At 49.9% G+C, this 26,582-nt stretch overlaps 1 long non-coding RNA gene across 1 annotated transcript in view; it reads right to left on the reverse strand.

The window, feature by feature from the left end:
• LOC139229905 (uncharacterized) overlaps window positions 1–26,582 on the reverse strand; it is a 247,167-nt gene that overhangs the window by 161,062 nt on the left and 59,523 nt on the right. The window contains exon 4 of the long non-coding RNA XR_011587852.1: window positions 10,091–10,123. This is a non-coding gene — a long non-coding RNA (uncharacterized lncRNA). The remainder of the gene's footprint in view (window positions 1–10,090; window positions 10,124–26,582) is intronic.

The raw sequence follows: 26,582 nt of genomic DNA on the forward strand, positions 1-26,582 counted from the left end.
AATCTTCGCTGCACTCCCTCAATAGCAAGAATGTCCTTCCTCAAGTTAGGAGACCAAAACTGTACACAATACTCCAGGTGTGGCCTCACCAAGGCCCTGTACAACTGTAGCAACACCTCCCTGCCCCTGTACTCAAATCCCCTCGCTATGAAGGTCAACATGCCATTTGCTTTCTTAACCGCCTGCTGTACCTGCATTCCAACCTTCAATGACTGATGTACCATGACACCCAGGTCTCGTTGCACCTTCCCTTTTCCTAATCTGTCACCATTCAGATAATAGTCTGTCTCTCTGTTTTTACCACCAAAGTGGATAATCTCACATTTATCCACATTATACTTCATCTGCCATTCATTTGCCCACTCACCTAACCTATCCAAGTCACTCTGCAGCCTCATAGCATCCTCCTCGCAGCTCACACTGCCACCTAACTTAGTGTCATCCGCAAATTTGGAGATACTACATTTAATCCTCTCGTCTAAATCATTAATGTACAATGTAAACAGCTGGGGCCCCAGCACAGAACCTTGCTGTACCCCACTAGTCACTGCCTGCCATTCTGAAAAGTACCCATTTACTCCTACTCTTTGCTTCCTGTCTGACAACCAGTTCTCAATCCACGTCAGCACACTACCCCCAATCCCATGTGCTTTAACTTTGCACATTAATCTCTTGTGTGGGACCTTGTCGAAAGCCTTCTGAAAGTCCAAATATACCACATCAACTGGTTCTCCCTTGTCCACTCTACTGGAAACATCCTCAAAAAATTCCAGAAGATTTGTCAAGCATGATTTCCCTTTCACAAATCCATGCTGACTTGGACCTATCATGTCACCATTTTCCAAATGCGCTGTTATGAAATCCTTAATAATTGATTGCATCATTTTACCCACTACTGAGGTCAGGCTGACCGGTCTATAATTCCCTGTTTTCTCTCGCTCCTTTTTTAAAAAGTGGGGTTACATTGGCTACCCTCCACTCGATAGGAACTGATCCAGAGTCAATGGAATGATGGAAAATGACTGTCAATGCATCCGCTATTTCCAAGGCCACCTCCTTAAGTACTCTGGGATGCAGTCCATCAGGCCCTGGGGATTTATCGGCCTTCAATCCCATCAATTTCCCCAACACAATTTCCCGACTCATAAAGATTTCCCTTAGTTTCTCCTCTTTACTAGACCCTCTGACCCCTTTTATATCCGGAAGGTTGTTTGTGTCCTCCTTCGTGAATACCGAACCAAAGTACTTGTTCAATTGGTCTGCCATTTTTTTGTTCCCTGTTATGACTTCCCCTGATTCTGACTGCAGGGGACCTACGTTTGTCTTCACTTACCTTTTTCTCTTTACATACCTGTAGAAACTTTTGCAATCCGCCTTAATGTTCCCTGCAAGCTTCTTCTCGTACTCCATTTTCCCTGCCCTAATCAAACCCTTTGTCCTCCTCTGCTGAGTTCTACATTTCTCCCAGTCCCCGGGTTCGCTGCTATTTCTGGCCAATTTGTGTGCCACTTCCTTGGCTTTAATACGATCCCTGATTTCCCTTGATAGCCACGGTTGAGCCACCTTCCCTTTTTTATTTTTACGCCAGACAGGAATGTACAATTGTTGTAATTCATTCATGCGGTCTCTAAATGTCTGCCATTGCCCATCCACAGTCAACCCCTTAAGTATCATTCGCCAATCTATCCTAGTCAATTCACGCCTCATACCTTCTTTAAGTTCTGGACCATGGTCTCTGAATTAACTGTTTCATTCTCCATCCTAATGCAGAATTCCACCATATTATGGTCACTCTTCCCCAAGGGGCCTCGCACAATTAGATTGCTAATTAATCCTCTCTCATTACACAACACCCAGTCTAAGATGGCTTCCCCCCTAGTTGGTTCCTCGATGTATTGGTCTCGAAAACCATCCCTTATGCACTCCAGGAAATCCTCCTCCACCGTATTGCTTCCAGTTTGGCTCGCCCAATCTATGTGCATATTAAAGTCACCCATTATAACTGCTGCACCTTTATTGCACGCACCCCTAATTTCCTGTTTGATGCCCTCCCCAACATCACTACTACTGTTTGGAGATCTGTACAAAACTCCCACTAACGTTTTTTGCCCTTTGGTGTTCTGCAGCTCTACCCATATAGATTCCACATCATCCAAGCTAATGTCTTTCCTAACTATTGCATTAATCTCCTCTTTAACCAGCAATGCTACCCCACCTCCTTTTCCTTTTATTCTATCCTTCCTGAATGTTGAATACCCCTGGATGTTGAGTTCCCAGCCCTGATCATCCTGGAGCCACGTCTCCGTAATCCCAATCACATCATATTTGTTAACATCAATTTGCACAGTTAATTCATCCACCTTATTGCGGATACTCCTTGCATTAAGACACAAAGCCTTCAGGCTTGTTTTTTTAACACCCTTTGTCCTTTTAGAATTTTGCTGTACAGTGGCCCTTTTTGTTCTTTGCCTTGGGTTTCTCTGCACTCCACTTTTCCTCATCTCCTTTCTGTCTTTTGCTTTTGCCTCCTTTTTGTCTCCCTCTGTCTCCCTGCATTGGTTCCCATCCCCCTGCCATATTAGTTTAACTCCTCCCCAACAGCACTAGCAAACACTCCCCCTAGGACATTGGTTCCGGTCCTGCCCAGGTGCAGACTGTCCGGTTTGTATTGGTCCCACCTCCCCCAGAACCGTTCCAATGCCCCAGGAATTTGAATCCCTCCCTGCTGCACCAATGCTCAAGCCACGTATTCATCTGCGCTATCCTGCGATTCCTACTCTGACTAGCATGTGGCACTGGTAGCAATCCCGAGATTACTACTTTTGAGGTCCTACTTTTTAATTTAGCTCCTAGCTCCTTAAATTCGTTTCGTAGGACCTCATCCCTTTTTTTACCTATGTCGTTGGTACCAATGTGCACCACGACAACTGGCTGTTCTCCCTCCCATTTCAGAATGTCCTACACACTGCCTGATCTCAATGGGCCCCTGGGGTTACACACTGTCTGATCTCACTGGGCCCCCAGGTTGCACACTGTCTGATTCCACTGGGCCCCCGGGTTACACACTGTCTGATCTCACTTGGCCCATCCTCCCCGGGTTACACACAGTCTGATCTCACTGGGCGCCCGGATTACACACTGTCTGATTTCACTGGGTCCCCGGGTGACACACTGTCTGATCTCAATGGGCCCCCGGGGTTACACACTGTCTGAGCTCACTGGGCCCATCCTCCCCGGGTAAAACACTGTCAGAACTCACTGGGCCCCCAGGTTACACAGTCTGGTCTCAATGGCCCCCGGGGTTACACACTGTCTGATCTCACTCGGCAATCATTCCCGGATTACACACTGTCTGATCTCACTGGGCCCATCCTCCCTAGCTTACTGTCTGATCTCTCTGGGCCCTGGGTTACACGCTGCATGATCTGACTGGGCCCTCGGGTTACACACTGTCTGATCTCACTGGGCCCCCGGGTTACACACTGTCTGATCTCACTGGGCCCATCTACCCTGCGTTACAAACTGTCTGATCTCACTGGGCCCCCGGGTTTCATACTGTCTGATCTCACTGGGCACCCGGTTACACACAGTCTGATCTCATTGGGCACCCGGGTTACACACTGTCTGATCTCATTGGGCACCCGGGTTACAAACTGTCTGATCTCACTGGGACCCCAGGTTACACGCTGTCTGATCTCACTGGCCTCCGGGTGATACACTGTCCGATCTCACTGGGCCCCCGGGTTACACACTGTCCGATCTCATTGGGCCCCCGGGTTACACAGTGACTGATCTCACTGGGCCTCCGGGTCACACACTGTCTGATATCTCTGGGCCAATCCTCTCCGGGTTACACACTGTCCAAACTTACTGGGCCCATCCACCCTGCGTTACAAACTGTGTGATCTCACTGGTCCCCCAGGTTACACTTTGTCTGATCTCACTAGGCACCCGGGTTACTGTCTGATCTCACTGGGCCCTCGGGTTACACACTGTCTGATCTCACTGAGCCCCTGGGTTACACACTGTCTGATCTCACTGGGCAATCATTCCCGGGTTACACACTGTCTGAGCTCACTGGGCCCATCCTCCCTAGTTTACTGTCTGATCTCACTGGGCCCTGGGTTACACACTGCCTGATCTCACTGGGCCCCTGGGTTACACACCGTATGATCTCACTGGGCCCATCAGTAAGGTAAACGGGATATATGAAAATGTATAAGCCATGGAAGAATAGCTGGGAGAATGTCAGATTGTAAATAGTGCAACATCAGCATAGCTAACAGTCTGTCTCAAGGTTTCAATTCACTACTCCTGCCAATAACATCTAATTGTAACATGAAATACATCTGCAGAATTGCAAGGTCTCAGTTAATAGTCACACCATTAGATTGAAACATTTAGAGGCAATGCTTGAGCTTTCAAGAAAAACATCTCATATAGATTGACTAATGAGTGGCTGAGTTAGACTGTCAATCCATTTGTATTTTGTTATCTGATTTCAAAACTGTATAACTGTTAACGCTTTACGATGTAACTTCACCTATCCGTAGGGAGTGCGTACGCTCTATCCAGAGGGTATATCTTCTGTCTGATAGGTCTTACTGGCCGGTAATAAAGACTGCTTTGTTCAAAGCACAAGAGGTATTCGACTCAGTAATTTTACTGAACCAGATTGAGGTAAAAGAATCCAGGAATTTATATTCTCACTTGGACCTCGGGGTTACACACTGTCTGATCTCACTGGGCCCATCGAACCCGGGTTACACACTGCCTGATATTACTGGGCCCCCGGGTTACACACTGTCTGATCTCATTGGGCACGCGGGTTACACACTGTCTGATCTCACTGGGCCCCCGGGTTACACACTGTCTGATCTCACTGGGCCCCCGAGTTACACACTGTCTGATTTCACTGGGTCCCCGGGTTACACACTGCCTGATCTCAGTGGGTCCCCGGGTTACACACTGTCTAATCTCACAGATCCCCTGGGTTATACACTGTCTAATCTCACTGGGCCGATCCACCCTGCTTTACATACTGCTTGATCTCACTGGGCCTCCGGGTGACACACTGCCTGATCACAATGGGCCTCCGGATTACACACTGTCTGATCTCACTGGGCCCTCCCCCTCGTATTACACACTGTCTGATCTCACTGGGCCCTTCCTCCCCGGGTTACATAGTGTCTGATCTCAATCGGCCCCCGGGTTACACACTGTCTGATCTCACTGGGCCCATCCTCCCCGGCTTACACACTGTCCGATCTCACTGGGCCCCCGGGTTGCACACTGATTGATCTCACTGGGCCCCCGGGTCACACACTGACTGATCTCACTGGGCCCCCCCAGTTATACACTGTCTGCTTTCACTGGGCCCCCGGGTTACATGCTGTGTGATCTCACTGGGCCCCGGGTTACACACTGTCTGATCCGACTCGGCTCCCGAGTTACACGCTGTCTGATCTCACTGGGTCCCCGGGTTATATACTGTCTGATCTCACTGGGCCCCCGGGTCAGACACTGTCTGATCTCACTGGGCCCTGGGTTACACACTGTCTGATCCCATTGATCCGATTGAGATCCCAGTGAAGGGCAATGTGGACTGGCCCTCTATCCGACAGTACCCACTGAAATCACAGGCAATACCGAGTATCCACCGACTGATTAAGGGGCTAATGGAACAGGGGATTTTGGTCCGATGCCAGTCCCCGTGTAATACTCCTATACTGGCAGTCCCTAAGCCAGGCAGACCAAACGAATACCGTTTAGTCCAAGACCTTCGAGCTATCAATGCTATCGTCCAGCCCCTGCATGCTCTGGTTCCCAACCCAGCACAGATACTGTCTTTAATCCCAGCAGACGCCAAGATCTTCACAATAATAGACCTCCAACACGCCTTCTTCGCTTTGCCGCTAGCCCAGGCGAGTCAGTACCTATTTGCCTTCGCTTACCAGGGACAGCAATATACCTGGACTAGACTTCCCCAAGGGTTCATTCACTCCCCAACCTTATTCTCAAGGTGCCTGCAGAAACAGTTACAATCTCTCACGCTGACTAAGGGATCTACTTTAATTCAGTATGTGGACTATTTACTGGTATCCAGCACAGATGAACCAAGTAATAGAGAGGATGCTAATCAGTTATTGAATTACTTGTCCTCCCTGGGATACATAGTTTCCCCGTCAAAGGTCAAAATTGGCCAGTCTCAAGTCAAATTTCTTGGGATCATTTTATCAGGCACCCACCGAGCCTTGGAGGCATGTCAAATCAAACCCATCTGCCAGTTTTCAGTCCCTAGCACGGCTAGACAAATGCAGCAGTGGTTGGGGATGATAAATTACTGTAGATCCTGGATTCCTAATGCTGCCCTGATGACCAAGCAACTCACACCATACACTACCAAGGAAGGCAGCTTTAAAATAGAAACCACAGACATCCAAGCCTTTAAGGAACTAAAAACAGCCCTGCTGCAAGCTCCGGTTTTGGGACGGCCCCTCTACGACCGTTCCTTTCAACTGTATTGTACGATCATGAAAGATTGTGCTACCGCTGTCTTAACTCAGAAACACGGGGATACTACTCTTCTAAAATAGACCCCGTTGCCTTGGGACACCCCGTATGTACTCAAATATTAACTGCTATCTACAATAGCCTTCAATCTGCCGCCAACCTTACCCTTCAGCAGGATATTGTTGTATATACCTCTCACTCCGTAGCTGCCCTCTTGGGTCAACTGCAGACTCAACATCTTACCATGGCCAGGCAAAGTAGATATGAGATCTACCTACTAAACAATCCAAGGCTGACCTTTCGGCACTGTACTGTCATCAATCCGGCCTGTTTTCTTACCGAGCCCTCCCAAGATGAGGAAGAACCCAGTCATGATTGTTTATCTTTAATTCAGGAGGCCACATCAGTCAGGGAGGATTTAGTTGATGTACCAATGGAAGATCCAGACTGTAATATGTATGTAGACGGAAGTTCTTCCATTGACCCAGAAGGCAGACGAAATTCTGGATACGCCATCGTAAACCAGGAGAATCAGGTCGTGGAATCTGCCGCCTTTGAGACCGCCTATTCCGCCCAACAAGCTGAACTATTTGCCCTTACCCGAGCCTGTATCTTGGCTAAAGACCTCAAGGTTAATATCTATACCGACTCTGGGTATCCCTTTGGAGTAGCCCATGATTTCAGACAATTATGGAAGAATAGGGGATTCCTAACTTCAAATTGGAATGAGATATCTCATAAACAGCTAGTATCTGATTTGTTGCAAGCCCTCATGTTCCCCAAGCGCATTGCCATTGTCAAATGTACTGCCCACACTACCGGAAAATCTCTGGTTGATATAGGGAATCGTTGTGCTGACCAAGAGGCCAAACAGGCCTCTCGTGGACAACGAAAGGTAGTGCCTAGAATGATGAGTCAAACTAAAAACCCTACAAAGGATAAGTTGGCCTTGGAAAAACCAATGCCAACCATCCAAGACGTTATTAAAGCACAGGAGGATGCTCCTGAAAAAGATAAACTCTTGTGGAAAGATTATGGATGTACCTATGACAATGTCTCTAAACTCTGGACCACTCCCGCGGAACAGACTTGCATGTCTGACGAGTTGGCCTCATGGGTTATAGAATGTATGCATTTTGCTACTCATTGTGGAGCAAGGGCGACAAGTGATACGCTTTTGGCTACTTGGTGACACCCCAGACTTCAGGCGTTGGCCCAGAACACTAGTAGTCGTTGCCTTGTTTGCCAACAGCATAATCCAGGGAAGGGAGTCCCCTGTGATTGGGGTAAGACGCCCCTACCAGAAGGTCCCTTTGAGACCTTGCAGTTGGACTACATTGAGTTGCAAAGAGTTCAGTGTTACAAATATGTGCTAGTAATAGTGGATGTATTCAGCAAATGGATCGAAGCTTATCCTACCCTGGACAATAAAGCTCAAACTGTTGTTAAAGTGTTAATGAGGGAAATTGTTCCTAGATATGATATCCCTGCTCGACTGAGTTCCGATAATGGCCCTCACTTTATTGGCCAAGTTAACAAAGAATTCTGCTCCCAGATGCACATTAACCAGCAACTGCATTGCGCCTACCGACAACAAGCTGCGGGATTAGTTGAACGTGCTAATCAAACTCTTAAAACCAAGCTTGCAAAACTGGTAGCATCAACTGGACTAAATTGGCTTAAACTCCCTCCCATAGCCCTATTCCAGATACGCACTACTCCGACTGGTAAGACCAGGCTGACCCCCGCTGAAGTCATTTATGGTAAACCCCTAAGAACCCCCTGGAATCAGAATGTCCCCTCCACTGTCCAGTTCCACCACATGACTGAGGAGATGACCACATACATTATTTCCTTAACTCAGGCTCTGCAAGTAGCCCACAACCAGGTTCGAGGGGCTCACCTTGACCTCCCAGTCTTACCCGAATCATCCCTCGTGGTCCCAGGGAAGTATGTCTTGATTAAGAAATGGATTTGAAAGGGATTGGAGCCGCGATGGGAGGGGCCTTTTCAGGTGTTACTCACTACCCCTACTGCAGCTAAGGTTGAGGGGAAAAATGCCTGGGTTCACCTGCACCACTGCAAGCTCACCACCCTTTAACAAACCTATTTTACTGGTTATTCTAATTCCTGTTTCTGTTCCAGATTTCCTCTTCTCCATAGCTGAACAAGGCAGTTGACATCCTAATTGTAATGTGGGCCAGTTTGAACTTTTACCCGTAGTGATAGACAGCCAGCTACACCGATGGTGACCTGAGAAGAGAGACGGGAGAACCGAACTTTTTTTAATCAGCGAAATTCTGAGCTTTAAGATGAAACCATGTCTGTTTGCCACAGTCTGTATAATAGTGTTGATATATGGCAGTTTTGGCGCATGGGAGGGGAGACAAAGACGAGAGCTCCATGTAAACACCTTTTTGTATATGTCTTATGTTTATCCGCAAAAAGGGCACTTTTCTAGATGCTGGGTGTGTTCACATATCCCTATACATTCCAAAGGGTGAATTTCTTTGCGCACCGTTCCACTGACCCTAACTGAGACTGTCAGATGGATTCAGAGCCAAACTATAATAAGAGGAGGGGGGCCAATACAAGTACGAATGATGAAAGACGGGTCAAAAGAGGGATCACGGAGACCAGGAGGAGTATCATACCGTTACCACCTGAACAAACACGGGGAGGTCACCAAGTGGGAGAGTCTTGGAGATCCCATTAGTCAGACATTCCAGGGAGGATATCAACCAACCTACAACCGTGAAAAGGAACCCCCATTCATAGCTCTGACCAATATCTCAGGGATTGGGGGGCCAACAGGGGACATATGTCTAATTCGAAACGACACCAGTAACAAGGGACATATCGTAGGGTACAGCAATTGCCCACACAGTCTCAACCTCACCACAGGTGCACGAGTCACCATCCACTCTCACGATCCGAATAACGCAGGTAGAAGTTTGTGGGCCCAGTCCTGGGACCCGGAGGCAATATATCAGAAAGCAGCCTTTAACGGCACGTATTTCGTGTGCGGTCATAAGGCATATCCTTGGTTGCACAGGCGATGGACAGGGTCCTGCTATATGGGATATGCGGTGCCATTTGTGTGACAAGTACGTACCCTGGCGGAAGCACATGCTTCCAGCCAATATAAGCGAGCCATCACCCCCGCCGCCAAGTTCTTTGGGATCCTGGTGTTCCCAATCGGGATAAGACGTCTCATGGACGAAGTACAGAACTTAGAAACTATATTGGAACAGATAGCTAACAATACTGCTGAAGCTCTGGAGGGTATCACAGCTGAAATGGTAGCAATAAGGACCGTAGCATTACAAAACCGAATGGCCCTCGATTACCTGTTAGCTGAGAAAGGGGGAACGTGTGCCCTGATAGGATCTGAATGTTGCACTTACATTCCTGATAGTTCAGAAAACATAACCAATCTTGCTGATCACATAAGGAGGGAGGTGAAGAAGTTATCCACACCAGCAAAAGAACCTAGCAGATCTGATTGGCTTTTAGGTGGGTCTTGGAGATCTTATCTAATGCATGGGGCAATTGTTCTCATCGTAGTAATAATTACCTGTTGTCTGATTGTTGGTTGCCTTAACCTCTGCTGTAAAGTAATGATGGCAAGGTTAGCAAACCCTCTTGTGGTCAAGGGCTCCTGGGTTATGATCCAACAAACTAAAGAATCTACATTTACTAAAGAACTATTCAACAATAATATGATTCTGGAAATGGAGTGTGAACGGATGAATGCAATACTCTTAGAATGATCATAAATGTTATCATAGAATGATAAAAAGAGGGAATGTGGATATGTGAACGGGATATATGGAATTAAAGACAGTAAAGTGAACTAGATATATGAAAATGTATAAGCCATGGAAAAATAACTAAGAGAATGTCAGATTGCAAATAATACAACATCAGCACAATTAACAGGCTTTCTCAAGGTTTTAAGCTACTAATCCTGCCAATATAAATTGTAACATGAAATGGATATATGGAAATACAACATCAGCACAATTAGCAGAATTGCAAGGTTTCAGTTAGTAAGCCACGCCAGTAAAGTTGTAATATTTAGAGGCAATGCCTGAGCTTTCGTAGAAACAGCCCATATAGATATTGACTAATGAGTGGACAAAGAAAAGGAAGAATCAAAAGGGATAAGCTGAATTAGAATGTCAATCTAATTGTATCTTGTTATCTATTTTCAAAAATGTATAACTGTTGTCGCTTTACGATGTAACTTCGCTTATCAGTTGGAAGTGTGTACGCTCTATCGAGAGAGTATACCTTCTGTCTGATAAGTCTCGCCGGCCGGTGAACAAAGACTGCTTTGTTGAAAGCACAATCGGTATTCGACTCAGTAATTTCACTGAACCAGATTGAGAGAAAAGAATCTACATTTACAGGATCATCCTCCCCAGGTTGCACACTGCTTGATCTCACTGGTCCCCCGGGTCACACACTGCCTGATCTCAATGGGGCCCCTGGATTACACACTGTCTGATCTCAGTGGGCCATCCCCCTCGTATTACACACTTTCTGATCTCAGTGGGCCCCCGGGTTACACACTGTCTGATCTCATTGGGCCACCGGGGTTACACACTGTCTGATCTCACTGGGCCCATCCTCCCCGGGTAAAACACTGTCGGAACTCACTGGGCCCCCAGGTTACACAGTCTGGTCTCAATGGGCCCCCGGGGTTACACACTGTCTGATCTCACTGGGTCCATCCTTCCGAGTTTACTGTCTGATCTCTCTGGGCCCTGGGTTACACGCTGCATGATCTGACTGGGCCCTCGGGTTACACACTGTCTGATCTCACTGGACCCCCGGGTTACACACTGTCTGATCTCACTGGGCCCATCTACCCTGCGTTACAAACTGTCTGATCTCACTGGGCCCCCGGGTTTCACACTGTCTGATCTCACTGGGCACCCGATTACACACTGTCTGATCTCACTGGGACCCCGGGTTACACGCTGTCTGATCTCACTGACCTCCGGGTGACACACTGTCCGATCTCACTGGGCCCCCGGGTTACACACTGTCCGATCTCACTGGGCCCCCGCGTTACACAGTGACAGATCTCACTGGGCATCCGGGTCACACACTGTCTGATATCCCTGGGCCAATCCTCTCCGGGTTACACACTGTCCGAACTTACTGGGCCCATCCACCCTGCGTTACAAACTGTGTGATCTCACTGGTCCCCCAGGTTACACTTTGTCTGATCTTACTGGGCACCTGGGTTGCTGTCTGTTCTCACTGGGATCCCAGGTTACACACTGTCTGATCTCACTGGGATCCCGGGTTACACACTGTCTGATCTCACTGGGATCCCGGGTTACACACTTTCTGATCTCACTTGGACCTCGGGGTTACACACTGTCTATTCTCACTGGGCCCATCGACCCCGGGTACACACTGCCTGATATTACTGGGCCCCCGGGTTACACACTGTCTGATCTCATTGGGCACCCGGGTTACACACTGCCTGATCTCAGTGGGACCCCAGGTTACACGCTGTCTGATCTCACTGGCCTCCGGGTTACACACTGTCTGATTTCACTGGGCCCCTGAGTTACACACTGTCTGATCGCACTGGGCCTCCGGGTTACACACTGCCTGATCTCAGTGGGTCCCCGGGTTACACACTGTCTCATCTCACAGATCCCCTGGGTTATACACTGTCTAATCTCACTGGGCCCATCCACCCTGCGTTACACACTGCTTGATCTCACTGGGCCTCCGGGTGACACACTGCCTGATCACAATGGGCCCCTGGATTACACACTGTCTGATCTCACTGGGCCCATCCTCCCAGGGTTACATAGTGTCTGATCTCAATCGGCCCCCGGGTTACACATTGTCTCATCTCACTGGGCCCATCCTCCCCGGCTTACACACTGTCTGAACTCACTGGGCCCCCGGGTTACACATTGTCTCATCTCACTGGGCCCATCCTCCCCGGCTTACACACTGTCTGATCTCACTGGGCCCCCGGTTTACACACTGTCTGAACTCACTCGGCCCCCGGGTTACACACTGACTGATCTCACTGGGCCCCGGGGTCACACACTGTATGCTTTCACTGGGCCCCCCCAGTTATACACTGTCTGCTTTCACTGGTTCCCTGGGTTACACGCTGTCTGATCTCACTGGGCCCCCGGGTTACACACTGTCTGATCTCACTGGGCCCCCGGGTCAGACATTGTCTGATCTCACTGGGCCCTGGGTTACACACTGTCTGATCTCACTGGGCCCATCCTCCCTGGGTTAGACACTGTCTGATCTCACTGGGCCCCCGGGTTAGACACTGTCTGATCTCACTGGGCCCCCGGGTTACACACTGTCTGATCTCAGTGGGACCCCGGGTTACACACTGTCTGATCTCAGTGGGACCCTGGGTTACACACTTTCTGGTCTCAGTGGGCCCATCCTTCCTGGCTTACTCACTGCCTGATCTCAGTGGGCCCATCCACAGTGCGTTACACACTGTCTGATCTCACAGGGCCCCCGGGTTATACACTGTCTGATATGACTGGGCCCCTGGTTACACACTGTCTGATCTCACTGGGCCCATCCTCCCCAGGTTACACACTGCCTGATCTCACTGCGCCCCCGGGTTACACACTGTCTGATCTCAGTGGGACCCCGCGTTACACACTGTCTGATCTCACTGCGTCGCCCGGTTACACACTGCCTGATCTCACTGGGCCCCCGGGTTACACACTGTCTGATCTCACTGGGCCCCCGGGTTACACACTGTCTGATCTCACTGGGCCCCCGGGTCAGACACTGTCTGATCTCACTGGGCCCTGGGTTACACACTGTCTGATCTCACTGGGCCCATCCTCCCCGGGTTAGACACTGTCTGATCTCACTGGGCCCCCGGGTTAGACACTGTCTGATCTCAGTGGGACCCTGGGTTACACACTGTCTGATCTCAGTGGGACCATCCTCCCCAGGTTAAACACTGCTTGATCTCAGTGGGACCATCCTCCCCAGGTTGCACACTGCTTGATCTCACTGGTCCCCCGGGTTACACACTGCCTGATCTCAAATAGCCCCCGGATTACACACTGTCTGATCTCACTGGGCCATCCCACTCATATTACACACTTTCTGGTCTCAGTGGGCCCATCCTCTCTGGCTTACTCACTGCCTGATCTCAGTGGGCCCATCCACAGAGCGTTACACACTGTCTGATCTCACAGGGCCCCCGGGTTATACACTGTCTGATATGACTGGGCTCCAGGTTACACACTGTCTGATCTCACTGCGCCCCCGGGTTACACACTGTCTGATCTCAGTGGGACCCCGCGTTACACACTGTCTGATCTCAGTGGGCCCTCGGGTTACACAATGTCTGATCTCACTGGGCCCCCGGGTTACACAATGTCTGATCTCACTGGGCCCCCGGGTTACACACTGTCTGATCTCACTGAGCCCCCGGGTTACACAATGTCTGAACTCACTGGGCCCCCGGGTTACACACTGTCTGATCTCACTGGGCCCCCGGGTTACACAATGTCTGAACTCACTGGGCCCCCAGGATACACACTGTCCGATCTCACTGCGTCGCCCGGTTACACACTGCCTGATCTCACTGGGCCCCCGGGTTACACACTGCCTGATCTCATTGGGCCCCCGGGTTACACACTGCCTGATCTCACTGGGCACCCAGGTTACACACTGGCTGATCTCACTGGGCCCTCCCCCTCGTATTACACACTTTCTGATCTCACTGGGCCCATCCTACCCTGGTTACACACTGTCTGATCTCTCTGGGCCCCGGGTTACGCACTGTCTGATCCCACTGGGCCCCCGGGTTACTCACTGTCTGATTTCACTGGGCCCCCGGGTTACACACTGTCTGATCTCACCGGGCCCCCGGGTTACACACTGTCCGATCACACTGGGCCCCCATGTTACACACTGTCCGATCACACTGTGCCCATCCTCCCCGGGTTACACACTGTCTGAACACACTGGGCCCCAGGGTTACACACTGTCCGATCACACTGGGCCCCCGTGTTACACACTGTCGGATCACACTGAGCCCATCCTCCCCGGGTTACACACAGTCTGATCTCACTGGGCCACTGGATTACACACTATTTAATCTCACTGGTCCCCCAGATTACATACTGTCTGATCTCACTGAGCCCATCCTCCCCGGGTTACACACTGTCTGATCTCACTGGGCCCCCGTGTTACACACTGTCTGATCTCACTGAGCCCATCCTCCCCGGGTTACACACTGTCTGATCTCACTGGCCCTCCGGGTTTCACACTGTCTGATCTCACTGGGCCCCCGGGTTGCATAGTCTGGTCTCAATGGGCCCCCGGGATTACACACTGTCTGATCTCACTGGGCCAATCATTCCCGGGTTACACTCTGTCTGATCTCACTCGGGACATCCACCCGGGTTACACACTGTCCGACCTCACTGGGCCCCTGGGTTACACACTGTCTGATCTCATTGGGCCCATGCTCACCGGGATACAGACTGTCTGATCGTACTGGGACTTGGGTTACACACTGTCTGATCTCACTGGGCCCCCGGGATACACACTGTCTGATATCACTGGCCCATTCTCCCCGGGTTACACACTGACTGATCTAACTAGGCCCAATGTTACACACTGTCCGATCTCACTGGGCCCCCGGGTTACACACTGTCTGATCTCACTGGGCCCCCGGGTTATACACTGTCTGATCTCACTGGGATCCCGGGTTACACACTGTCTGATCTCACTGGGACCCCGGATTACACACTGTTTGCTTTGACTGGGCCCGCCCATTATACACTGTCTGATCTCACTGGGCTCCCGGGTTATACACTGTCTGATCTCACTGGGACCCCGGGTTACACACTGTCTGATCCCACTGTTCTCCCGGGTTACACGCTGTCTGATCTCACTGGGCCCCGGGTTACACACTGTCTGATCTCACTGGGCCCAATGTTACACACTGTCTCATCTCACTGGGCCCCCGGGTTGCACACTGTCCGATCTCACTGGGCCACCGGGTTGCACACTGTCTGGTCTCACTGGCCCTCCGGGTTTCACACTGTCTGATCTCACTGGGGCCCTGGGTTGCACAGTCTGGTCTCAATGGGCCCTCGGGATTACACACTGTCTGATCTCACTGAGCCAATCATTCCCGGGTTACACACTGTCTGATCTCACTGGGCCCATCCTCCCCGGGTTACACACTGCCTGATCTCAATGGGCCCCCAGGTTACACACTGTCTGATCTCACTGGGCACTCGTGTTACACACTGTCTGATCTCACTGGGCCCTCGGGTTACACACTGTCTGATCTCACTGGGCCCTCCCCCTCGTATTACACACTGTCTGATCTCACTGGGCCAATCCTCCCTTGATTACACACTGTCTGACCTCACTGGGCCCCCGAGTTACAGACTGTCTGCTTTCACTGGGCCCCCCCCCAGTTATGCACTGTCTGCTTTCACTGGGCCCCCGGGTTACACACTGTCTGATCTCACTGGGCCCCGGGTTACACACTGTCTGATCTTACTGGGCCCATCATCCCCGGGTTACACACTGTCTGATCTCACTCGGCCCCTGAGTTACACACTGTCTGATCCCACTAGGCCAATCCTCCCCAGGTTACATACTGTCTGATCTCACTGGGTCTCCGGGTTACATACTGTCTGATCTCACTTGGCCACCGGTTTAGACTCTGGCTGATCTCACTTGGCCCCCGGATGACACACTGTCTGATCTCGCTGGGCACCCGGGTTACACACTGTCTGACCTCACTGGGCCCCGGGTTACACACTGACTGACCTCACTGGGCCCCGGGTTACACACTGTCTGATCTCACTGGGCACCCGGGTTACACACTGTCTGACCTCACTTGGCCCCCAGGTGACACACTGTCTGATCTCACTGGGCCCCAGGTGACACACTGTCTGATCTCACTGGGCCCCCGGGTTACACACTGTCTGATCTCACTGGGCCCATCCACCCTGCGATACACACTGCTTGATCTCGCTGGGCCCCCGGATTATACACTGTCTGATCTCACTGGGCCCTCCCCCTCGTATTACACACTTTCTGATCTCACTGGGCCCATCCTCCCCTGGTTACACACTGTCTGATCTCTCTGGGCCCCGGGTTACGCACTGTCTGATCTCACTTGGCCCCCGGGTTACACACTGTCTGATCTCACTGGGCCCCCGGATTACACACTGTCTGATCTCACTGGGCCCCCGGGTTACACACTGTCCGATCACACTGGGCCCCCGTGTTACACACTGTCCGATCACACTGGGCCCATCCTCCCCGGGTTACACACTGCCTGAACTCACTGGGCCCCAGGGTTACACACTGTCCGATCACACTAGGCCCCCGTGTTACACACTGTCCGATCACACTGAGCCCATCCTCCCCGGGTTACACACAGTCTGATCTCACTGGGCCACTGGATTACACACTGTCTGATCTCACTGGTCCCCCAGATTACACACTGTCTGATCTCACTGGGCCCATCCTCCCCGGGTTACACACTGTCTGATCTCACTGGGCCCCCGGGTTACACACTGTCTGATCTCACTGGGCCCATCCACCCTGCGTTACACACTGCTTGATCTCGCTGGGCCCCCGGATTATACACTGTCTGATCTCACTGGGCCCTCCCCCTCGTATTACACACTGTCTGATCTCACTGGGCACCCGGGATACACACTAGCTGATATCACTGGGCCCCCGGGTTACACACTGTCTGATCTCACTGGGCCCATCCTCCCCAGGTTACACACGGTCCGAACTCACTGGGTCCCCGGGTTACACACTGTTAGCGTTAGTGTTTTCTTGGAAGAATCACTCAACACTCAGGGTCGGTTCCAATGCTGAAGCAGCTTTTATTACGCTCAGCGGGAAGGAAAAACTCAGGACCGTATCCAGGTTTCTCTTCACAGAACAAAGAGTTACATGTACCTTTATATGTTTCACAACAGTAACAAAACAGTTTACTGCAGCTACACAGCCCATCACGGCTGGACACAAGCCAATCACAATGATTATAGATTACATATAGGTTATTTTAACCCAATAGAATTCCCCTTATGTCTCAGGAACCATGTGTTCGTCTTTTGTCAGCTTGGGCTGATTGATATAGGTTCTCTCACTAGTTCTTTCTTCTTGGAGAAATAATTGGTATATAGCCTTGTTTACAGCAAATGGTTTCCCTCTTATCTTTCTTCCTGAAATAATTGGTTTCATGGCCTTGTTCACAGGAGATGGTTTCCTTCTTATCTCTGTCTTCCCAGGCATTCCTACAGTGGGCCTCACAGGGTTATTGCTCGGTCAGTGAACGTTCAACAGTTCACAGTTTGACTACCTGATTTCCCATAATGCCTGGGCAGCCATTTTATGTGTGTGTCCATTTAAGCTTATGTGAGTTTTAAATATCCAGCAGGTGCCTAATGCCTAAGTCTATATATATTTCTACTCTCTACAACAATTCCCCCCTTTCGGTAAAGGGACTAGTCCTAGTCCCCTTTTAACCGACCGTACTGCCTTTATCTGATATTTGTGCACTGCCCGGTACTCCTTGCCTCAACGTGCTGGCCAGTCACGCGGTTTCAGGAGTCCCGGTTGCTTAGATCAAATTAACAAAGGCTAGCTCCTCCCGTCCCCTTATCAAACAGGCTTGTTTAATATCCAGGGAACGGTGATTGGTCCGTTTCCGCCGTTTGTGGCGCCTGCATACCTGGCAGGCCATCACGCCCCATGTTATTGCTAAGATTAAGTGTATTCCGACCAGTGTGTGTGAAATAATTCGAATCCATGGGTGGATGTTCACATTTATTCCCCAGTCCCAGACCTTTCTCCACCAACTCTGACTTTGTAAGTCTACCTCGGTATCTTCTTTGATTTTAGTTTGTAGCTGGTGATAGAGTTTTACAGATTGACCCACTCTGAGCCTCAACTCCCGTAATACTTCGGTTAGATGTGGGATAGGGACCTGCTCTGGCTCGTCATAATCCTGCAAATGATCATGGAGCTGATCAGTTACTTCAATAACTTCGGACTTCCGGCGCCTAACCTGGGTGATATGCGCTTGCCCGATCGCGACAGGTCGTAGTGGTGTAAAGCAAAAGTTTGGCTGCGGTATAGGGCACTGCAGGTCATTATACTGGTATGAACGCTCAGTAGTAGAGACGCAGTATCTTCCCCTCCCTCCGTAGCCTGCCCTCGCGAAGTGCATGTGTGCGGGCACTATTTCTAGTACACACCCGTTGGTTCGGTTAAACCCGCACTCGTCTAGTTCCCCTCGGCCCACCGGGTGAGGGCATACTGTGATTTCCCCCCTTTGCTTGCAATCTGCTAGGGAAATCCCAGTAAGTATGTTGTTTCGACGAACGGCAGAGGTGGTGGTTAGGTAGTAGCGTATGGAGACATTTTCCCGTATTACTCCAATATTCTCTAGTTGGTATAAGGGGAACGGCCCTGAGTCCGGCGTTGCTATGGGGATCAACAGGACTATCCCTATCCCGGTAGTCCTACCCATCTGGCAATCTGGAATTGCGGGGTATACTCGGGTCAGTCCCTTCAGAGTACAATTATCCAGTGTCCCCCTTTGGTTCGCCAACTGAGCCAAATGTGAACTGTCTATCCAATCGGGTACTTCCCCGCGTTGGATCTGGTCGAGGTTGTGGCGGATCTGTCCCACCATCCACAGACCATAAGCATGACAGAGTTGCCCCTGTCTTTGCTTTATTGTATCTTCTTGTTCTCTATCAATGAGGTGATTGATGGTTTTAGCGTGAGCTTCCAGGACTGAGATGCCATCCAACTGGATTTCGGCACCCTCCTTTCCTAGGTTGGCCTGGTCTTCCTGGTTTTGCTCCACCCTCTCCAATAACCCCTTCATCACCCCTTTAAGCTGTTCTACCCTCTCATTTAGCCCTTGTATGTCTATCGAGTTCACTACGGAGGTTCCTGTATTGAAAACGGTAGCAACATCATTTACTATTTCCCTCTTCACCCTGGGTGCTAACCCCTGTCCCCGGAACTCACTGGCACCCATGGCATCGGCAGCCTGCTGCATTACGACTTTACTTAATACATTGTACATCTTCCTTGACTGTTCGGTACAATATTCCGGCATCTGGATGCCTGAAATATTGATCAGAACAGGCACAATTTCATGTTTAACATTATCATACAATAATTCCCCTTCGTTGTACATTGCAATCCCATTTTCTGGTCCCTTAGTAGTTATGGGACAAGGCAGTTCTTCGGGCAATGTAGTGATTCTTATGGGGCGCGGTGTCGGAGGGGGTGAGAAACATACATACAATTATATTGCAGCCGCCCCCGCCTCCTCGTAATACCCACACAGCCCCATTCCCTTCTTGCGGATGACTGATTGCTGGGATTGTCCCGGAGGCGCGCAAATTATGCCGAAAGTACATTCATCAGGCCCTTTGACATCCCTCCGTTTAATGCATCTGCTCCTTATACCCGTGGAGCACTGTACACATACTCTTATTCTTATTAGGATTCTTATTAAAATAAGTCCTGTCCTTGCTCCAGTCCTTGGCTGCTGGGATTCACATTCCGTCCGTTAAATTAAACAAGACTCCATAGTTCATATAGTTGTTTATTTCCAGCGTGCTCTGCTGTCCGTCGGTGTTGCCCAGGGTACGTGCCTGTCGCAGGGCTATCCATATTACGAGTAGCGCCGTTCGTATTCCCATTCCGGTAAGTATTATCTGTAATTTTAAACAGACGGCCTGGTCGTCACCAGGGGTTAAGTTTTTTGCTCTACGAGAGTCCCTGTCACCCTGCAAAATCAGAAGCACAAGGTTATAATCGAACCATTTCGAGCTGAATCTGTAGGGCGTGCGCCCGTGTCTTTACTCACTTAAATATTACCCAAACTCCTATTATGACCAAGGCCAAAGCTATTCCTCCAAACATCGCTGTCTGCTTTACCGTTAGGTTGGGTTTGTGGACTACACCTACCCACCGTGGGGTACATTGGCTCTATTGCCAGAGGTGATGGTGCTATGGCTGCGCACTGCACTATCCGTCTAGTCCCGTTATCTCTTCCAGCCTGTTTATCTTAGCTTTTAACTCTTCAATTTGTTTTATTGAATATCTATTTCTTTATTGTATCAGGCAAGTATTATTACATAAGCTAGTTCTGTTTTTATTTTTGTTTCCTCTGTTAGGTGAGTCTTTTTTTTTCCCTATTAAGAAATCCAAATTAATAATGTTCAGTATAAAACGGCTGTCAATGGAAAGGGTTAACTCCTTTCCAGGTTTGTAAGAAGACCTGATGTCATTACGTGACTTCACGTAATCATCTGAAAAAAAAAAGTCTTTGTGCCTTCAAAACTGGCTTCGAAATTAGGAATCCGTTAAACAGCATAAATCATTAGAGTAAACTCCAATGTTTTCTTAACTTCTAATTCAAGTACTTGCCAAAGAATTTTTTTTTTTAATTGTTTTAAAACAAGACCACACATACAATAGCAATTTTGTTTACTGAAATTCAATTCTGTTTTTTTTTATTTCTCTCTTTCTCCTCGTTATCTTCAAAACCCTCCTGCTTGTTTAGACTGTTCGGGACATTTTTGATAAACACTGTCCATTTTGGAAATCTTTTCAAACTGCATTGAAACTTTTTCATAATTTAAAATTCGAATCCATGTAGAGTGTTTTTTTACTTATTCCAATTTTTTTTTCTCTTCTAATTAAACCAATATCTTTTTCACAGCAAACATCAACTAGTATTTAGTAAGTTATGTCTTTTTCCATTTAGTCCGTTACATCTTTTTTTTTTCCTTTCTTCAAATTAGGTTTTGTATTTTACACGGAGGGTTCGTAACTCCATAAAGTTCTTAATTTAAAATCATTTGTTTACTTTCAAAGTGGCGTCTTTATCTTTTTCTTTTTCTCCATAACTGGAATGAAGTCCATCTTTGAGAGTTTGAGTGCTTTTTCGTTATCTCAAAATGCTCCAGTTTCAAAGTCGTTACTAAAGCTTGCTGTTTTTTTTTAACATTTTCCAAAAGTTCCTTTTACACCTTCGCAGATAGCTCGCCACTTGCCCAGGAGTTTGACCTGATCAGATTTAATTTAATCTTTCTCTTTTTTTTTTAAATCCACCTCAGTATTTCCTGTGCCTTCTCTGAATATCTCAAAATCCCAATTCAAACGTTGTAATTTCAATCTTTATTTAAAACTTTTTTTTTAGAAGCTCTTTTTTTTTTAAAGCATTCTTTATCTCATTCCGAGACTAAATTTATGTCTTTCAACCCAATCAATCATTGCATGTTTTCTTTCGGCAAGTAAGTGAGCATGTCAAATAAATATTTTGCTCAACAAACCTATTCTTTATTTGTTTATTTTCCTAGCTCCGTAACTTATCATCCGAATAAATCCACACCTGCGTTTCTAACTTAAATGTCTTAAAACTTCCCACATACAGGACAACATTACAAAGGGTTTAAAAAAAAGACTTTCACTCTGTTTCTAAAATAAACAGACACTTGCATTCCTCTTCCAACCAGGCTTTCGGAACATGAAAACATAAAAAATTCATTCTGCAGTCAAAAATCACACAGACACTTCTCACTCAACGATCAGACATTTACAACAGTCTCTCTTCTTGTTTTGGCCGGCTCTATTTTTGGATCCATGACCTTTCAGGGAATTCGTAGTTTTATCTAAATAATTCCTCACATAACTAATTCCTGAGGATTCCACCCTGCTTTAATCATTTTTTCAATTAGCTTCTTTTGTTTTTCCGCCAGGTGGCGGGTAAGCGACCCTTCTGGTCCCCACTCGAGTTTACTTGTTTTCATGGCCATTCCTGGGTAGGACTGGTATCGTTAGGAATCTACTCTCAGAGGTCCGCTTTCTTTCTAGCGCGACTTGTAGTAAACTGTCTCTTGGCTACTGTCAGGTCACAAGTTCTGCTGTTACACAAACTTATACAATTCTTAAAAACGCGTTTAAGCAATTCCCGCAGTGCTCTACGTATCCTTAACGACTACCTACCACCGCTCAGCCTGTTGGTCCGACCCTGTTCACAGGTTTGGATTCCGTTAGCCGCTGTACACCGCTTGGTTCTACCCCGGGGTATTTCAAATTTCACTACTGGGTCCGGAAGATGTCTCTCGGTATCACGATCCCACGGTCTAAGTGTGTTCCCTACGCCTACTTGGTTCCTGGCCGTCACGTGGGACAAAAGTCCTCTTAATTCAGGCTCAGGCTAGGCGTTTGAGATATTAGACCGTCTCCTCATGTCGATCAACCAGCTTCCACCTTCCGCACCCTTTATACTTAAAAATTGTTTTTTATACTCACCCGGGTTTTTTTTTCCCAAGGGCGTCCTGATTTCCCATAATGCCTGGGCAGCCATTTTATGTGTGTGTCCATTTAAGCTTATGTGAGTTTTAAATATCCAGCAGGTGCCTAATGCCTAAGTCTATATATATTTCTACTCTCTACAACACACACTGTCTGATCTCACCGAGCCCAACCACCCTGCGTTACAAACTGTCTGATCTCTCTGGGCCCTGGGTTACACACTGTCTGATCTCAATCGGGACATCCACCCGAGTTACACACTGGCCGACCTCACTGGGCCCCTGGGTTACACACTGTCTGATCTCATTGGGCCCATGCTCACCGGGATACAGACTGTCTGATCGTACTGGGACTCCGGGTTACACACTGTCTGATCTCACTGGGCCCCCGGGATACACATTGTCTGATCTCACTGGCCCATTCTCCCCGGGTTACACACTGACTGATCTAACTAGTCCCAATGTTACACACTGTCCGATCTCACTGGGCCCCCGGGTTACACACTGTCTGATCTCACTGGGCCCCCGGGTTATACACTGTCTGATCTCACTGGGATCCCGGGTTACACACTGTCTGATCTCACTGGGACCCCGGATTACACACTGTTTGCTTTGACTGGGCCCGCCCATTATACACTGTCTGATCTCACTGGGCTCCCGGGTTATACACTGTCTGATCTCATTTGGGACCCCGGGTTACACACTGTCTGATCCCACTGTGCTCCCGGGTTACACGCTGTCTGATCTCACTGGGCCCTGGGCTACACACTGTCTCATCTCACAAGGCCCCCGGGTTACATACTGTCCGATCTCACTGGGCCACCGGGTTGCACACTGTCTGGTCTCACTGGCCCTCCGGGTTTCACACTGTCTGATCTCACTGGGCCCCTGGGTTGCACAGTCTGGTCTCACTGGGTCCTCCCCGTCGTATTACACAGTGTCTGATCTCACTGGGCACATCCTCCCCAGGTTACATACTGTCTGATCTCACTGGGCCCCCGGTTTACACACTAGCTGATCTCACTGGGCCCTCGGGTTACACACGGTCCGATCTCACTGTGCCCCCGGGTTACACACTGGCTGATCTCACTGGGCACCTGGGCTACACACTGTCTCATCTCACTGGGCCCCCGGGTTACACACTGTCCGATCTCACTGGGCCACCGGGTTGCACACTGTCTGGTCTCACTGGCCCTCCGGGTTTCACACTGTCTGATCTCACTGGGCCCCTGGGTTGCACAGTCTGGTCTCAATGGGCCCTCGGGATTACACACTGTCTGATCTCACTGGGCCAATCATTCCCGGGTTACACACTGTCTGATCTCACTGGGCCCATCCTCCCCAGTTTACACACTGCCTAATCTCTCTGGGCCCTGGGTTACTCAACATCTGAACTCACTGGGCCTCCGGGCGACACACTGTCCGATCTCACTGAGCCCCCGGGTTACACACTGACTGATCTCACTGGGCCCATCCTCCCCGGGTTACACACTGCCTGATCTCAATGGGCCCCCAGGTTACACACTGTCTGATCTCACTGGGCACTCGTGTTACACACTGTCTGATCTCACTGGGCCCTCGGGTTACACACTGTCTGATCTCACTGGGCTCTCCCCCTCGTATTACACACTGTCTGATCTCACTGGGCCAATCCTCCATTGATTACACACTGTCTGACCTCACTGGGCTCCCGAGTTACAGACTGTCTGCTTTCACTGGGCCCCCCCCAGTTATACACTGTCTGCTTTCACTGGGCCCCCGGGTTACACACTGTCTGATCTCACTGGGCCCCGGGTTACACACTGTCTGATCTTACTGGGCCCATCATCCCCGGGTTACACACTGTCTGATCTCACTCGGCCCGTGAGTTACACACTGTCTGATCCCACTAGGCCAATCCTCCCCAGGTTACATACTGTCTGATCTCACTGGGTCTCCGGGTTACATACTGTCTGATCTCACTGGGCCACCGGTTTAGACTCTGGCTGATCTCACTTGGCCCCCAGATGACACACTGTCTGATCTCGCTGGGCACCCGGGTTACACACTGTCTGACCTCACTGGGCCCCGGCTTACACACTGACTGACCTCACTGGGCCCCGGGTTACACACTGCCTAATCTCACTGGGCACCCGGGTTACACACTGTCTGACCTCACTTGGCCCCCAGGTGACACACTGTCTGATCTCACTGGGCCCCAGGTGACACACTGTCTGATCTCACTGGGCCCCCGGGTTACACACTGTCTGATCTCACTGGGCCCATCCACCCTGCGTTACACACTGCTTGATCTCGCTGGGCCCCCAGATTATACACTGTCTGATCTCACTGGGCCCTCCCCCTCGTATTACACACTTTCTGATCTCACTGGGCCCATCCTCCCCTGGTTACACACTGTCTGATCTCTCTGGGCCCCGGGTTACGCACTGTCTGATCTCACTTGGCCCCCGGGTTACACACTGTCTGATCTCACTGGGCCCCCGGGTTACACACTGTCTGATCTCACTGGGCCCATCCTCCCCGGGTTACACACTGTCTGAACTCACTGGGCCCCAGGGTTACACACTGTCCGATCACACTAGGCCCCCGTGTTACACACTGTCCGATCACACTGAGCCCATCCTCCCCGGGTTACACACAGTCTGATCTCACTGGGCCACTGGATTACACACTGTCTGTTCTCACTGGTCCCCCAGATTACACACTGTCTGATCTCACTGGGCCCATCCTCCCCGGGTTACACACTGTCTGATCTCACTGGGCACCCGGGATACACACTAGCTGATATCACTGGGCCCCCGGGTTACACACTGTCTGATCTCACTGGGCCCATCCTCCCCAGGTTACACACGGTCCGAACTCACTGGGTCCCCAGGTGACACACTGTCTGATCTCACTGGACACCCGGGTTACACACTGTCTGACCTCAATGGTCCCCGGGTTTCACACTGTCTGATCTCACTTGGCCCCCAGGTGACACACTGTCTGATCTCACTGGGCCCCAGGTGACACACTGTCTGATCTCACTGGGCTCCCGGGTTACACACTGTCTGATCTCACTGGGCCCATCCACCCTGCGTTACACACTGCTTGATCTCGCTGGGCCCCCGGATTATACACTGTCTGATCTCACTGGGCCCTCCCCCTCGTATTACACACTTTCTGATCTCACTGGGCCCATCCTCCCCTGGTTACACACTGTCTGATCTCTCTGGGCCCCGGGTTACGCACTGTCTGATCTCACTTGGCCCCCGGGTTACACACTGTCTGATCTCACTGGGCCCCCGGGTTACACACTGTCTGATATCACTGGGCCCACGGGTTACACACTGTCCGATCACACTGGGCCCCCGTGTTACACACTGTCCGATCACACTGGGCCCATCCTCCCCGGGTTACACACTGTCTGAACTCACTGGGCCCCAGGGTTACACACTGTCCGATCACACTAGGCCCCCGTGTTACACACTGTCCGATCATACTGAGCCCATCCTCCCCGGGTTACACACAGTCTGATCTCACTGGGCCACTGGATTACACACTGTCTGATCTCACTGGTCCCCCAGATTACACACTGTCTGATCTCACTGGGCCCATCCTCCCCGGGTTACACACTGTCTGATCTCACTGGGCACCCGGGATACACACTAGCTGATATCACTGGGCCCACGGGTTACACACTGTCTAATCTCACTGGGC

This window comes from Pristiophorus japonicus, chromosome 19 (genome assembly GCF_044704955.1).
Source record: "Pristiophorus japonicus isolate sPriJap1 chromosome 19, sPriJap1.hap1, whole genome shotgun sequence".
Classification (NCBI taxonomy): Eukaryota; Metazoa; Chordata; class Chondrichthyes; family Pristiophoridae; genus Pristiophorus; species Pristiophorus japonicus.